Source organism: Pinus tabuliformis, chromosome 1_1, assembly GCF_031772625.1.
Source record: "Pinus tabuliformis cultivar Carrire ecotype Pingquan chromosome 1_1, CPIR1, whole genome shotgun sequence".
Taxonomy (NCBI): Eukaryota; Viridiplantae; Streptophyta; class Pinopsida; order Pinales; family Pinaceae; genus Pinus; species Pinus tabuliformis.
The window spans coordinates 948678305-948695803 of NC_142297.1; positions in this window are offsets into that span (position 1 = coordinate 948678305).

Consider the following 17499-nt stretch of genomic DNA (forward strand, 5'->3'; position numbering starts at 1 on the left):
ATAATTAGCATTGAATTATTCATAATTGTTTCACACACTGTTCACACATAGACCATCCCCCCTCCAATGGGAAAAAGGATGTCCACGTCCGCTGAGCATGTGAAAAGAAAGCACATGAATTGAGGACTCGTAAATGAAGACAATCAATCTAGAAAAGTGGCACAATTTATGACAAAGTAATTAAAGCAAGACATGTATCAGTGGTAAAAATGGCTGAAAAAGGTAACAACATATATCTACATTATTATGTGAAAATATGTTCACCGCAAGTGGTATTAGTGATGGATGCATAATTCATGGTAAGCAGTAATGACTGTCATGGATTGATTGGACAAATATATAATATAATGAATATGTGACATAAGTTACCATGTATATTGGCTTGTAAAAGTGCAGTTCAAATGGAAAACCAACTTAGAATCCATAGGTGGAAATAGAATAGAGACCATTTGGCAGTGTAAGATAACACTCCAATACCATAAGCAGAGCCACTGCTACCAGCAGGTGTTCATAGCCTCGACATGGTTGCTTTTTAACCCTACAAATGAGATAGAATCCTCCTTTTAATCATGTAGTTGATTCTTTTTTTTTCTGCCAAAAAGAGACCACTGTGTTGGCATGGTGACCAGGTGACCATAGTGCCATTCACCAAGATATAACAAAATGATCAGGTTGGCTCGTAATGAGAACCCTTGTCCTTCTGGCAGTTTGTAATCATCAAGAAGGTCATTACCTTGGTTTGGTGGCCAAAAAATGGAGTGTCACTTGCTACATCTTTATGATCATGGTAGGTTGGCTCATGATGAGACCCCCTATCCTCTTTGAGACAATATTATATTGCTTTTGCATATTTCTTTAATTTTATTTTTCTGATCTTTTGATGTTTTTATAAAAAGAGGGAGGCTCGTTTGATCTTTAAGATTCAGGGATGGTGTAAGAAGTAAAAAAATGTGAAAGAAAAGTTATACTCTTACCCCCATCTCATCATTTCGAAGGAATGTGTCCATTTGAAAGTGTTGTAAATATGCCAACATGGTTTGAAATAATGAATGGTTTTATGATGTGTCCAAAAAAAGATGTCTAGCCAGTCATTATAGAGATGCACCATATCAGCTTTTGGATAAAAATAACCATCAAGAGGCATCATAAATCATAATAATGTTGATATTACTGTTGTTCTTCATGTTAGGCACAAATCCACTCAAATAGTGTTTATTCAGAACATAAAAGAAAAGAAGATGGCAATGATTGGCAATAAATCAAATAAAAGAAATCACAATTTGCCCTAAAATAAACATAAAAGTGTTGTTCAATTGTTTGATCGACAATCGTTCAATCATTTGGACAACAAAATCGAAAAGAAAACAAAACTGTTATTCAATCATTTGAACGAAAAGTATAAATAAAAACGCAAACGTGTTGTTTAATTGATTGAACAACAATCATTCAATCATATGAACAACAAAAATGAAAAATACCAAGCGCAAAAGTGTTGTTCAATCGATTGAACAACAAATGTTCCATTGTTTGAACAACAAATACTAATAATAAAAAACACAAAAGTGTTGTTCAATTGATTGAACAACAATCGTTCAATCGTTTGAACAACAAAAAATTAAAAGACACCAAAAAGTGATGTTCAATCGATTGAATAACAATCGTTCAATCATTTGAACAACGAAAAAAATGTGAAAATAAAAACATGAAAAAATGTTGTTCAATCGATTGAACAATAGTCGTTCAATCGTTTGAACAATGAAAATTCAAAGAGGCAAACACTAATGTTCAATTGATTGAACAACAATCGTTCAATCGTTTGAACATCAAAAATATAAAAACACAAAATTGTTGTTCAATCGATTGAACAACAATCATTCAATCGTTTGAACAATGAAAAAAAACGCAAAAAGTTTTGTTCAATCGATTGAACAACAATCGATCAATCATTTGAACAACGAAAGAAAACGCAAAAAGTGATGTTCAATCGATTGAACAACAATCGTTCAATCGTTTGAACAACAAAGTCAAAGACGCAAAAATGTTGTTCAATCATTTGAACAACAAAATCAAAACACAAAAATGATGTTCAATCGTTTGAATAACAAAGTCAAAAACACAAAAATGTTGTTCAATCGTTTGAATAGCAAAATCAAAAACACAAAAATGTTGTTCAATCGTTTGAACAACAAAATCAAAAACACAAAAATGTTGTTCAATCATTTGAACAACAAAATCCAAAACATAAAAATAAGTGTTGTTCAATAGATTGAACAACAATTGTTCAATCAATTGAACAACGACACACACATAAACATAAGTGCTGTTCAATTGATTGAACAACAATTGTTCAATCAACTGAACAATGATACACACATAAACATAAGTGTTGTTCAATTGATTGAATAACAATCGTTCAATCGATTGAATAACACATACCAAGCACTAAAAATAGGAAAAAATCTCATATTTACATGGTGGTACCTGACTGAATTACAATTAATAAAAAATAATATATACATTATTTACAATTTTTTTAAAAATCTCAATTTTTTGAAAGAAAAGCCGTAGGGTTATCACTCTCTGCAGCTAAGATTTGCATGGAGGGGTCCTCGTGTACCCGCTGGTAGAAAGACTCCTTGGTGAGTGGTTTGTGGTAGAGATGCATTTGATGCCCATTCACCTTAAAAGAATGGTCAGACCCGTCAATGGTAGTCAAAGTAAGAGTGCCATTGTTATGTACTTCTTGAATCTCATAAGGGCTGAGCCATCTTGTTTGTAACTTGCCCGGGAAGTCCTGGAATCTGGAGTCGTAAAGGAGTGCCCAATCCCCTTTTTGAAATGTCTTTTTTTTTTATGAGGTTGTTGTGCCACTTTGCCCTTTGTTGCTGAATAATTGCAGTCCGTTGCAAAGATAGCAGTCGAGCTTCATCTAGTTCGTTGATTTGTTGCAGATGCTTGGTTTGGGATTTTGTTAAATCCAACCCCACTTCTTGAGCCGTTCAAGTCTTTATTTCGAATTCGATCGAAAAAATAGGTTCTTTGTCGAACATTAGATGGTACAAAGAGTATCTAGTAGTATTCCTCCAAGTTTTGCGATAGATGCACAAGGCCTTTGACAGTCTAGCAACCCAATCTTGCCAATGTGTTGAGACTGTTTTGGTCAGAATTGCTTCAATGACCTTATTGGTGCTTTCGGCCTGCCTATTCGCCTATGGGTGATACGGGGAGGTGATCCTATGTGTAATGTGATGGGTTCTGAGAGTGGCAGTAATCTTGTGTCCCACGAATTGCCCTCCCCCATCTATTATCACTTCCCGTGGTAAACCATACCACATGAATAGCCCAAAGAGGAAGTTAATCACGACTTCCTCTGTGGCTTTTGGTAAATCTACTGTTTCCACCCATTTCGTCACATAATATGTGGTAACCAATATGTAGGCTTTCTGATTCAATGGCTGATGGAATAGACCAACAAAGTCCAACACCCGTCGTTCAAAGGGTTCTATGACTAGTTGGGGTTACAATGACATTTCATTAGATTGGCCAGGTCGACTCATCCTTTGGCAACTATCACAAGCCTAGGCATATTTCTTATCATCTTTAAAAATAGTGGGCCAATAATAACCCATCTGTAGTACTTTATGCCCTGTTCTTTGATCTGCGAAGTGACCTCCGTAGGGCTCATCATGGCAAGCTTTCAGGATGTCATCAATTTCATCCTCGCGAATGCATTTGTGTATACACATGTTAGATCCTGTGTGAAAAAGATATCCGCCAATCCAAGAGAATCGGGTGCTGTGTTGAACGATCTGTTTCCTCTCCCTCATTGTCAAATGCCTGGGCAGCTTCCCTATTGCTAGATAATTTGCCACATCTACGTACCATGTCATCTTGACTGTCACGACAAATAAATGTTCATCTAGGAATTGGTCGTCCACTGCCAGTGGATCATCTACCTTTGGGATTCGAGACAAAAAATCAGCAACTGGGTTTTCCTTCCCCGGATGATCCTTAGCAGTGATGTCAAATTCCTACAAAAGCAATAGCCAGCGAGTCACTCGACCATTTGTGATAGGCTTATTAGCTAAATACCGAATGGCAGAGTGATCAGTATACAAAAAAAATTGGTAGTGAGTTATGTACTGTCTAAATTTATTTATTACATAAATAACGACTAAGAATTTATTTTTAATTTTTTTTTTTTTAAGTTCTGTAGGAGTGAGATTTTTGCTAGTATAATATATAGCACAAGGCTTCCTGTCCTCTTCCTGACCGAGGACAATGCTTATAGTTGCATCTGATGTGTCCGTGGATATGTGAAAAGGCAGTTCCCAATTTGGTCCACGTAACACTGGTGCCGTCGAGACTAGCTTCTTTAAACCTGTAAAAGCTGTGTCACATTTGTCAGACCATTTGAAATCAACATTTCTAGTTAAAGCATATAAAGGTGCAACAATTTGTGAAAAGTTTTTAATAAACTTACGATAATAGCCTGCGTATCCCAGGAAACTACGTACCTCTGTTTGAGTACAGGGAGTAGGCAGTAAAAGAATTACCTGAATTTTTGTTGGATCTACCTGTATCCCTGCTACAAAAATATAATGTCCCAAGATTACACCTTCGATCATCATCATGTGACACTTGACATTACTTAAACATAACTTGGTTGCAATGCTTCGTTCTAAAACCTTTTCTAGTGTTTGCAGTGCTTGATCAAAGTCATCCCCGTATGGAGTAAAGTCATCCATATATACCTCAAGTCCTTTGTTTATCAAGTCAGCAAAAATGCTAAGTATAGCTCTTTGAAACATGGCTGGGGCATTGCATAGGCCGAACGGTAATACTCTATAGGCAAACGGACCCCAAGAACAGGTGAAGGTTGTTTTATCTTAGTCTTCAGGGGTGATCTGAATCTGATTGCATCCACTGAAGCCATTTAAGAAGGAAAATAATTTCTTCCTTGCCAAGGTATCTAGGACTTGATCAATAAATGGGAGAGGGAAATGATCTTTCTGTGTTGCCTTGTTCAGTTCCTGATAATCCACACAGATACGCCATTTCCCATTTTTCTTGGGGACGACCACTGATGGAGAGACCCATTTGCTGTCCAAAATAGGATAAATGAAATTCACATCTAGCAGCTTCTGTAATTCTTCTTTCACAATATCCTTAAGGTGCGGATTCAATCTCCGTTGAGGTTGCCAGATAGGTCGAGCATCCTTCTAGGTATAGATGTGATGAGCACACAGCTGTGGGTCTATACCCTTCATATCGGTATAATCCCACACAAAAACCCCTTTATACTTTTGGAGGATCTGAATGAGATTTTGCTGCTGATCACTATCCAAGCTATCATTAATGTTAAAAAAATTTCCTGGTTCAATTTCCAAAGGCTTGCTGTTATGAACAACAGTCGTCTGGATGTGCTGATCGTCAATGTCCTTCAAGGGATCTTCTGATGCTTCATTGTCAAGGATTTCTTTCAGCATTTGACACTTTGCATTGCTTACATCAGCTAGTTGATTGATAAAATTGTTGATAATGTCATCTTCAGTTTGATCTTTGAATTCTAGTGCCTCTGCTACTGTGAGCGGTGAACAAATGCTTTCTTCTAGGTACGCTGGTGGTTGTTTACATATTTTACAATGGGTAGACATGGTCTGGCAGGGGGATATAGAAAAATATTTTTTACAGTACCCCCCTTTGCAATAGTCATACTGCCCCTCCATCAGCCTATATATGCATCAACTGTCGCCAGCCAAGGTTGGACCAATATCAGAGGGTGCCCATCGAATCGACTCTTCGGGTTTATAAAAAGAAAATCTACTAGATATTCCCATGAATCAATAGAGACCGTGATATCTTGTAGAGTTCCTTCTGGCCTTACCATTGAACGATCAACAAGTTCTAGTAAGGTGGTGGTTGGTTCCAAGGTTGTAACCCAAGTGCTTGACAAGTTTTCGCTGTTAAAATATTAATGGTTGCACCTAGATCAACTAGTGTATTGGGAAAGAGCGACCATATATATGGACTGTCACTATGGTATTTCCACGATCTTCATACTTTATCGGAGTTTCCTCTCCCAAGAGTAAATCAGATAAGGTTCCTACAACATGAATGGTGGGTGAAGTTTTTTCTTTCCTCATAGTCTTCTTTACACATAACTCTTTAATTGTTTTAGCATAGATGGGAATGTCCTGAATAACCTGGAGGAGCAAAATTTTTATACAAATATTTTTTAATTCCCCTACAAGATCAAAATCTGGGTACAAAATTGGTTTAGGTATCGTTAACCTTTCAGGGAACGGAGGATAAGTGACTGTGAGTTTGTCTGGATCTTTTTGCTGATCTGTCTCTTCTCCTCATTTCATTTCAACATCAACTATAGGTGTTGGTATATGTACAGGTGGTGGTATATGTATAGGTGGAGTTTCAATCTCAATTGATTGCTGATCCCTATTTTCCTCGGGAGTGATGACACATCCTGACCTCAATCTAAATTCATTACATTCTTTCTGCTCAATCTTATAGTCTGAGCTTTCTACAATTTGCACCAGCTAGACCGGTCTGTTATTGGGATTTGGATTTGGTTGGGTTGGTAATTGAGGGTGCAGAATAGGCTGAGGATTTTTTTGTAATGGATAAGGAGCTGACAATGCGGGTTGAGGTTGGGGACCTATTCCCATAGGAGTGTTGGATATTCCCAAAGGTCACTGCCAATTTGCAGACCAATTCGGGTTTTGAGAAGTGGAGGCAAACCACTGGGATTGATAGGGATTGCCTTGCCAAATAGGAGTAAAAGGAGAATTTGGCCAGCCATCTCCCAGAAAGGATTGAGTTGACCATGGTGTCATAGGGAATGGCTGAGATTTCCAATTTAAGTAGGGTGATTGACCTTTCCATGCTGCTCCAGGGTTCTGCTGTTGATTAAACTATGAAGAAGGAAAGAACTGGGATGCATCTTGTGACATACCGGGAGGTTTGGCCTACCACTATTGACGCTGGTTCATTAGATATACTAGCTCTATCTCTTCTTCTGCTTCTTTGAATACTGCTTTCAACCCCAGGAGAAATACTATTCAGTGGCGTGATCCTTGGTATAGATATCGCATGTCTGAACCATGTCTAGTGGACACTCCCGTTGGCTGTGTTTCTTTCGATATTGTGGACAGAAAACAACCAAGTTTTTTTATGCTAAAGCTTGTGTTTGTTTAGCCTGTAGGATGTCCAACTGCGTCGTGAGGGTGCTTAAGATGTCTGTTTTGAAATCTTCTAGGAGGTTACCGATCTACATTCATGTTACTCCTCCACTGTGTGGTTTGCTTCCCCTGCTCATGGGATCCCGATTTTCTTCTCCTGTGCCTGAGCTTCCTCATGAACACTTGATACACAAGCGAGCAATTTCATCATAATCTTCCTAAGAAATATCCTCTTTCCGCATTACATTTAAAGTTTCTAACCATTCCTCTTTCATTCCTTTGATCAAGATAGCTCTTAGGACTTCTTTTAGTAGGGTGGTGTGTGGAGATCTCTGCAAGTTATAATGAAACCGTTCGACGTACTCTTCTAGAGTTTCATTCTTTTGTATCCATCTTAAAGATTTCATCCTTTAGCTCCCTAGTCTTGCAAAAGTCTTGGTATCTGGTGAGGAAGGTCGTTTTCATATTGTCCCAAGAATTAATAGTACGCCCACCCAGACCCATTAACCATCTTAAATCTTGTCCTTTTAGAGTAGAAGGGAATAGTTTTAGCTTTTGGGGGTCAGTGGTGTAGTCATACCCTCTACAGAGGACGTCAAATTCAAACAGGAAGGCATCAGGATCCTCTGTTATCATCCCATGAAAAGTTGGGATGCTCTGCAGAGGAATAGCCTTCATGGGGGCATTGGCCACTTGGTCGACTATGGGGTATTCCAATGTCGAGGTTTGACCTTGATGTGGTTGGTTTTTCATTTGGTCAAAGATGTGCCAGTATTCTTCAAGAATTTTAGGGGGTGTTTTTCGAGTAAGCGGGGAATTAACAACACGAGATGGCTTTACAACACTGCCTGGATCTGGGATCACAGGAGACCCTTGTTCAGACAATTGAGGTCCTGGCTTAGCAGTTCCACTAGTTTCTCCTTCTCCTTCTCTTAAGTTACAGGATTTTCCCTCTTGTAGAGGATCAAAATGTAGGAATACTGTAGCTTGAAGACACTGTTAAGATCCTCCAATTTGGCTTTGAATCTTAGCATGATCTGCAGATGGTGAGCCTCCTGCTTGAGGGATTATAGTAGGACTTTTTCCAGTTACATCTTGGAATCCTACTGATGCTTGAGACTATGTTTTTCTCACAATTTCGTCTATAAAGGTCATTCTCCCAAGGTTCACCGATCCCTTGGGTTTTATGGATTTTGGAGGGGGGTTTGGTTCTTTTGCTATTTTTCTATTCCTAGTCATTCATAAAAACCAATTCCTATTTAACCTCTAATCTCTTGCTGAAAAGCGGGTTGGTAAGCAAGCACTTTACCTGCTAGGCATGCAGGTTCTTACCTCCCGTTTTTAAAACCCAATTCTTTTGCAGCAAGATAAAAAAAAGGAAATCACTTTGGAACACTGTCCCCAGCAACGGCGCTAAAATGTTGGTTCACTAAGATGTCTTTTTACAAACAATCTTAATTCCTACATTAATTGTCAACCCAAGGCAAGTCTTTTTATTTCAAGAGTGTCAGCACTATATATGCAGTGAATTCAGAGGTTAACTAATACAAATCGTTACAACTGCTAATGACTAACTTCTTCAAACTCAATCCAATCAATTCTAAAAGAAATTCATAATGCACTTTGCAATCCTACTTAACCTACCATGGAAGCAAACAAATCTAAATACAACTTGTAAATAGTCACACTTGACAGTTTTAACTAAAATTGAAGCTAACTTGCTTATTCATGAAAGAGAATTGTAATAATTAAAAGTAATGGTATTTGAACAACAAATCCTAAATAAACTACAAATCCTAATTAAGCAGCAATTACGAATTGAACAACAATTCCGAATTGAATAGCAATCCCAGATTGAACAGTAATTCCGAATTGAACAACAATTCTGAATTGGACAACAATTCCTGATTGGACAACAAATCTGAATTGAACAACAATTTAGAATCAAATAGCAATTCTGAATTGAACAACAAACAATACAAGAATATCAAACATTATCTAATGGCAAATGACTGTAGAAGCGTAAAACGATTAATTCTATCTCTGAAATAACATTATTTGAAAGGAACGACAATCTGAGCTAGAACTATCATAACCAATTCAATTGAAAATATTACTCACATATAACACACAGATCAATATAAATCTCAAATGAACAACAAACCGAATTGTCAATCTTTACAATAATCAGAAGTAATATTATCTTAACATTAACAAGCAATCAAGAATAAAATAGAAAAGATAATGACACAGGTGAAGTAGTAGATCTTCTCGTGACCGGGCCCAAAGTCGTCAAAAGTATCCACAAAGAGGTACCCAAAATATAAAGATGAATTAAACGCAACCTTTCTTCATTAGTGTCAGTCACCAAGTTACAAGATTCAAAATAACAGTATTATATGTCAAAAAGAATAGTTACAAAACGGTGTAATTCTGAACACCGTGCAGTTTTGCCTTTCGGCTTTATATATTACATTTAGAAGATAAATAGATAAAAGAGAATCCTTAGGATTAGGATATCTTGAGGATTTCGCTATACTTGATCTGATTCTGTCATAAAATAGCCATTGGTTTGCCCGGTCTTCCACTGTCCTGCCTTGCCTCTGACGCTGTCGCTTTCCATTCTGAGATGCTTTCATTCTGTTGATTGGGCATCCATCGCTCAGTTCATGACTTCTGCACATAAATATAGTAAAAATTAGTTTTTCTGCTTAGATTCGTCTAATTTGTTACTGATTACTTTTACTCAACTTTAGCTATTATTTCCTCTAATTTTATCCATAAACAGAGATAATCATGTGAGGATGAGTGCAGAATAAAGCGATTACCAAGGAAAAAACATACCTTTTTCTTGACCCAACAAACATCACCCCTATGTAAAGCATATTTCCTCCAATAGCTCAAACAAATCTCTAAACTGGTTGGCTACTAAATAGTATATATGTTGTTACAATTTTTTTAGGACTTTGTATTTGCCTCTCTCTTTGAGATGATTACTAAAACCAAAGATGAATCATTGGCTTAATGATTCCTTATTCCCAAGTCTCATGCCCAATGTGTATTGAGTCTCACAACTTGAATCCCCCTTAATCAACTTGATGGGATGACTCTCTTTCTTGATGGACGTGTGGGCTTTTGATGCAATCACTCCTTAAATTGCTCAATCCAATAAAATTTTAAAATGAATTTGCAACCAAATATCAACATTGTTTGATTTGTTAAATCATTGGTATGCATTATTGTTTGAGAAGATGTGCGATGTGTTAATTTCATTTGGCTATAACTGTGAATTCCATGGAGTGACTTCCTACAACTATTCAAAAAATATGCTTATAAGTGCATATAATTGGGATATGACATTTAAATTAGAATTATGATTAAATGCACTCAAATATGTCTTATTTGTCGAGTCTTAGAATTGTCATATTTTCACATCCTTTTTAGCATCATTTTAGAACATTTCCCTTGATTCTTAATCCATTTTCTGTTTTTCCATAACCATGTTTTATTACAATATAATGTTTATATTAATCCATTTTACACTTTTCCATAACCATGTTTTATTCCATTTTAATGTTTATATGTGGGATTAGGCTTAATATTTTCCAATGCATTTATTTTGGTATTTTAAGTGAATTTATGACTAAATATTAGAAAAATAACATATTCTAACTTATACTTGAAAGATGGGTGAGTTTGGTGATGTGTATAGGTAAAATTGGAGATTCCAACAATGCTAAATTTTAGCATTAAGGCTCAAATTCAAATTTCTTCTTCAATCTTTGGAGATTTATCATGGATTTGGGATGATTACTCAAGCATCTTGGATAAAGAAGAATCATGGAAGATTTCTTATCAAATATCTTGGAGATATTTATGAGAAGATATTTAGAGATAGTTATCTTCTAATTATTAGTAAATAACTTGTAATCACATGAGAAAACTGTGGTTATGAATTTATTAGCTTCTTATCTTATTCTCAAGGCAAAATTATGTCTAATTGAGAGTGTTTAACCCATACTCCAACCTTGTGGAGCTTGCTCCAAGCTTATTTCACTCAATATATGCTATTATTCTAATTTTCAACTTCTAATAGACAATCTAGTGTGCTTGTTGAGGTGTGGAGGGTCCCCACAAACCAAAGCTTGTGGACTACTTTCCATGTGCTATTCATTCATTTGGTATATGTTGGCATGGCCTATGTACACATGTTTTTCCTTCATGTTCATACACTTTCTCTTGTATATTTTTAATTCCTTGTTCATATAAATTAATTATACTTATGTGAGATGACTAGTATATTCATTTCGATAATGTTGTCTATAATTTGTTTACATAGTTGTTTACATTTAATGAGCTTAAATATGGTTTATGAACTTTATCTATCATATGCTAGTTGTTGCTTGTGAGAATAATCTAATTGGCAAGGTTGAACAAAGCACCAAGAGTGTTATCCACCACTTTTCTTGGTGGAGGAAGCACCAACTCTATTAACAATTTTTTTGCTTAACATTATATCACTTAACACCATAGTTCATTGCTTTCAGCCATTTATTGATTCCTTAAAGTAGATCAATGATGCATACATACTAGTTAAGAAGATGAGTAGAAGACTATGAGTGACCCCCCATTTTCACTCTCATAAATGGATAAGGCTGCAATGCATTCTCATCTTTTCAATTAGTATTGGGATAAAGTCTATTAGATTTACTAAAGGAATACCAAAGTGTCCAATTGCTTCTGTAGAAGACTATGACTTGTGTGTGAGGTATTAGTGCATGCCCGGTCCAAAGTGTTCATGATTGAAGTGTGTGTACTTTACATTTCAAGAAGTTTGATTAGATTAAGTTTTGTTTCATGCTTTCTTAGCTTCTCCCTTTAACTTTTGTGAAAATAGAATTCTAGAGCTTGACCTTCATTAGCTAACTTTAGAACATAATTTTGATGTGACACCAATGTAGCCTAGCTCTTTACATATTTTATTGTTCTTCTAAGTTTACGAACACCTAGATTGATATAAATATTATCTCATAATTTAGGCATCTAAATTATTGTGACATTTGTGGTGTCATTACTAGAGAAGCACATTTTGAGTTGAGCTGAATTTAATGTTTTTTTGAAGATTTGCATTTCATTTTTCACAATATAAATAATTAGGATTTAGAGGAGTGGATGTGGTAAGACAAGAAGTGAGAACCCACACGTTCACTTTAATTGAGTCCCCACAAGTCCAAATCATGTTTATATTAGATTTAGTTTTGCATTTTTGCATTCTTGTTTAGTGGTTCGAAAGATACACAAACCCCCCTCCCAAATAATATTAATTTTTTTTTTTTTTTAGTAAATTTGGGCAAGCCACCAGAAGAATCCTCTCAAATCCTTGTCCAAAAAGCATAATTGTCATTAGGGATGAATCGCCATATCAAAATATAGAAGAGGAAAAAGGGATCCATGAAGAGGATGCACAAGAGGGGAACCTAGAAGTTTCTTCTAGTTATCCTTATTAGGATACCAAGGATTCATGGACCACATCCTATGAAGATAAAAAACTAGAGCCACAGATTGAATAATTTCTTTCATGTTTATCACAATATCCCTTGTGCATTCAAGATTGCAATGAACAAATTTTAGAATAACTTTATGGTATAATAATTAAGGAGAGCCAAGAAGACAAAAAATACATCAAAACTTGGTTCCAAACAATCATTAGGCCACACTACCACTCCATCTCTCAACATTTATTGGCATTAAATCCAGATGAGCAACTGGTTTCTCATATCCAAACATTCATTTATGTATATTTTTCAAACTTGGAAATGAATTTACTTATGATCTTGTTACACAAATGGATGCATTGAAAATTCTCTTATACTTGAGGAAATGATTTTTTTTTTTTTTTAAATAGTGTAGTATGGTATAAAAGAAAAAGTGAATTAATAAAAATATTAAGAAAACAATTGCATAATAATATCGTTTCAATCTTGCATGAACAATCATTCAAATCATTGTTCAACACTTATTTTGAGAGGATTTTATGACAACATGTAGGTGAAATAGTCCTATTTTGAAGGACCATATGTGATCATCCTTAAAATTTGTTTCTATATTAACTAGCTTTTTAAATCTAGTTTTTAACCTATTTTAAAATTTTCAATTTGGATCTCAAACAAAAAAGGTATGGCCAAAATAGCCACTAGGTCTCAAGTAGAAAACTTAAGGACATAGTTAGTATAATCATGATTTGAGGGATTTAATGGAAATATTTTTACAACTTGATTTTAGGGGAGATATTCCTTGGAATATAGTTTCCAACCTAATTTGAATCACCTCAATCTCACATCGTATGAAAAAATTATGCTCAAGTTACTAACTACTTGTTGAAAAATATGCATTGTGAAAATTTTAGATCTTGACTATTCATTAACATATTTCACATATCAAACAATATCATTTTCAAAACCTGTTTTTATGAAAGACACACCTTCAAGTATAGTTTAAGTCACAATTTGAATCATCTCATTAAGAGGTCAAGTGAAAAAGTTATGCCACATTCAATGACTGCATGCTTTAAAATCAACATAGTGAAACTCTACCTCTATGTCTATTCATCGACAATTTTGTGATATCAAACCAAAGGATCTTAAAAACATGTTTCTATTGGAGATACAAAAATAAATATACTTTAATATTCAAGTGGAATCACATTAATCCCCTCTTTAATGAAAAAGTTATGCTCCAAATACTGACTATAGGTCTAATAAAAAATTCACAAACAACTCTATCAAGCAGGATGCTCTTCATCATGTTTAGCACATCATTTTAAGCCACTCCAAAAATTTGTTTTAACTTGAAGTAACCATATGAATCCAATTTAATCACTCTAATTGGACATAAAATTAATATTTTGTGAATAAAATACCGCTAGAAGGTCTAAGTTGGTCACCTGATCCAAGATTTTTTTTGCTTATAGATGCATTGAAATTACATGTAACTGAGCTTATTAAAAATCATGAAACATAAGATTATAAAGGAAGAGTAAAAACATAATCATGCATGAGATCAAGACACAGAGATTTGATTACGGAGTTTGTCTAATTTGGACTACGTCTCATGGCCCGACTCAAGTACAAGTAGATTTTACATAAACACCCTTATACCTCCATTCTGAAATATAGTTGACAAATGGAGAGCCCAGATCTAGAAACAAATAGAATCACTAAAATCCTGGCGAAAAATCGTGCAGAAACGCCTGTCCAAACGCCCAATTAAGATAATCGGGCTTCCTGCACCTCTCGGACCTTTAGATACTTGAGGCAACGTTCTGACCACCTTCCAGGAGCATGTGCTACTGCTCTACAATGGTATTATGAGAAATCCCACAGCTTCTCTCCCCCTTTATCCGACACAGATAGTCCTTTATATATGTTGGTGGTAAATCTCTCAATTCTCAGGAAGTTCTAAACGAACGACAAGTTTAGCAAGCGAGTATTTTTTCTTTAATATAGATGATCTTGGGTTCCACATAATATGCGGTAACAAACCTCATAAATATGGCAAAACTCTTAATCGCGCATTTAACCCAGTGGCCTTTTAATATCGGCATTTTTCCCATCGTCCTTCCAATCAGCGGACAAACTAAAATCCCATACATCAGGCACCCTGCAATAACCATGGACCCGACGAACTATTAACCACGATATATAATATATCAGGTCCGAGAGTCCATATCGTAAATCACAATTGGCAGAAACCAAAACTAGTAAAAAATGCAACTGCTTCCTCTTTGCGAAACACGATTGTGATATCACAAATCGCAACATAATTCTGCGATTGCGATATATCACATCGCAACCAGGACTTTCTTCGGGGGTCGATTCTTTCACCTTCTCCTTTTGCGATGGGGAATTGTGATTTGATCGCATTGCAACCATGGCTTGCTTGGGGCTAATTTTCTTTAAGTCGTGACCTCTTCCTTCTCCGATCTACGATATCTGGGACCAATGGAGGCTTGCCACTTGGCGCTTCCCCATTCGCTGAGAGTGTTTGCTATGCTATCTCCTCCTGCCACCTGTCCAAGTCAAACATAAACTTTGACTTGCTCTAAATTCTTCATATGAACTCAGATTTGAGTGTCGTTCACACCATTGGAATCAAGATGATGAGCACATTCGATGCTAAGTTTATCCAAATTCTGCCACTTTGAATTTTTGAGTCTTTTACCATGCCACTAGTACTTTTTGAAGATCCACCTAGATAAATCCTCCCCATTGAGAATATTTTGGTCCTTCAAAAGCATTAAAATAATCTGCAGCTGGTGTGTACAGTGTCTGCACCACAAGTGTCCTAACAGGTCCACCCTTCCTTCTCCTTCACCTTTGTACATCGGAGCCATAAACAATGAGCCGACACCTACATCCCCTGCAACCCTGTAGTACAATACTCTTGCAAATTACATGCTTAATTCTATGACCAATAATGAGCCAAGCATCCCATACTTGCCACGAGTTTATAACACATACTCTATGGTCAAGTTTACATAAAAATGGAAACGATACCCCAACTATCAATACAAGGCCAAGTATCATGGTTGCTTCGACAAGTGATGGAAAACACATCATCACTGCAACACATGATTTACAAAATAAGGCCAAACACCATTGCTGCTACAACAAGTGATGGAAAACTCATAATCACTTTTACAGTTTAACACGCAACACATATTTTAAAAACAAGGCCATGACATTCTACCACACCTAGAAAAACCATATTTCCCCTTCAAACTTTCTGGGTCGTCTTGGAATGCTTTACCCTAATGCGCCTTTGATAAGTTTTCATGGATCCCTCACTGTCACTGGAATGTGATGAGGTGCCCATCATCTATCGTTGGTGGGTTGCTAGCTATTTTGGAGCATTCCCCGACTTCCTTCCTGACATACCCGAGTCTTGTATGTCGGGGATTTTCCGCTACTTTGATGGGGTTTATGATGCCTTGACCATTAAGGCCAAGGATTTTCCCCTTATACCCATTATCTTTAACAATTTGGAGCTGATACTTGTGGTATGTTCTTCAAAAGCGGCAAAACCATTATCAAGAAAAATACATGGAGTCGAAGAATTGCTCTTTACCTCATGGGAGTTACGCTGCATCTTTTCCAAAGCCTCGTCCTTAGCTTGCAACTGGTCTAACAACCTCTATTTCTCCTCTTTCTCTTCCTGTAGTAGCCTCTTTAATTCGACATTCTATTCTTGAAGCCTCTGGTTAATCTCCTCATTCGAGGGATGAGAAGACGAGGAAGGCAGTGAATAATATGCATAAGCATAAGAAGATGTGGATGAATCATCACTTTCGGATATTCCTTTCTCCTCCTCTCTTATTTTCTCATACGCACCATACATGATGTCCACCATTCGGGACATCCTCAGGAAGGCTTCGTGCATTTCTTTATCATCCTCCATGGATGCACATTCGTTTATTCACGCACACAATTTCCTATCAACAAAAGACCGCTTCTCTTCCCAACACGCTTCAACATCTGCCATGTCTCTTCTTCGTAGCGCACATCCTTTGAAGCTTGTTTCTGGTTAGCGTACTCATGCAACTCGCATCAACTAAGACCTGCTCTGATACCACTTGATCCAATATTTTTTTTCTTATAGATGCATTAGAATTACATGTAACTGAGTTTATTAAAAATCATGAAACATAAGCTTATAAGCGAAGAGTAAAAACATAATCATGCATGAGATCAAGACATAAAGATTTGATTACGGAGTTCATCCAATTTGGACTACATCTCCAGGCCTGGCTCAATAGTAGGAAGGCCTTCATTTATTAAGTGGCATGAAAAGAGAAGAAGTACAAGTAGATTTTACATAAACACCCTTATACCCCAATCTGGAAGATAGTTGACAAATGGAGAGCCCAGTTCTAGAAACAGACAGTATAATTAAAATCCTGGCAAAAAATCACGCAGAAACGCGTGTTCGAATGCCCAATTCTGATAATCGGGCTTCTTGCACCTCTCGGAACCTTTAGATACTTGAGGCAAGGTTCCATCCACCTGCTAGGAGTAGGTACCGTTGCTCTGCAATGGTACTCTGAGAAATCCTACAACTTCTCTCCCCCTTTCTCTGACTCACATAGTCCTTTATATATGTTGGCGGTAAACCTCTCAATTCCTGGGCGGTTCTAAACCAACGACAAGTTTAGCCGGCACATCTGTTTTCTTTAATACAGAGGATCTCGTGTTCCACATAATATGCAACAACAAACCTCATAAATATGGAAAAAATCTTAACC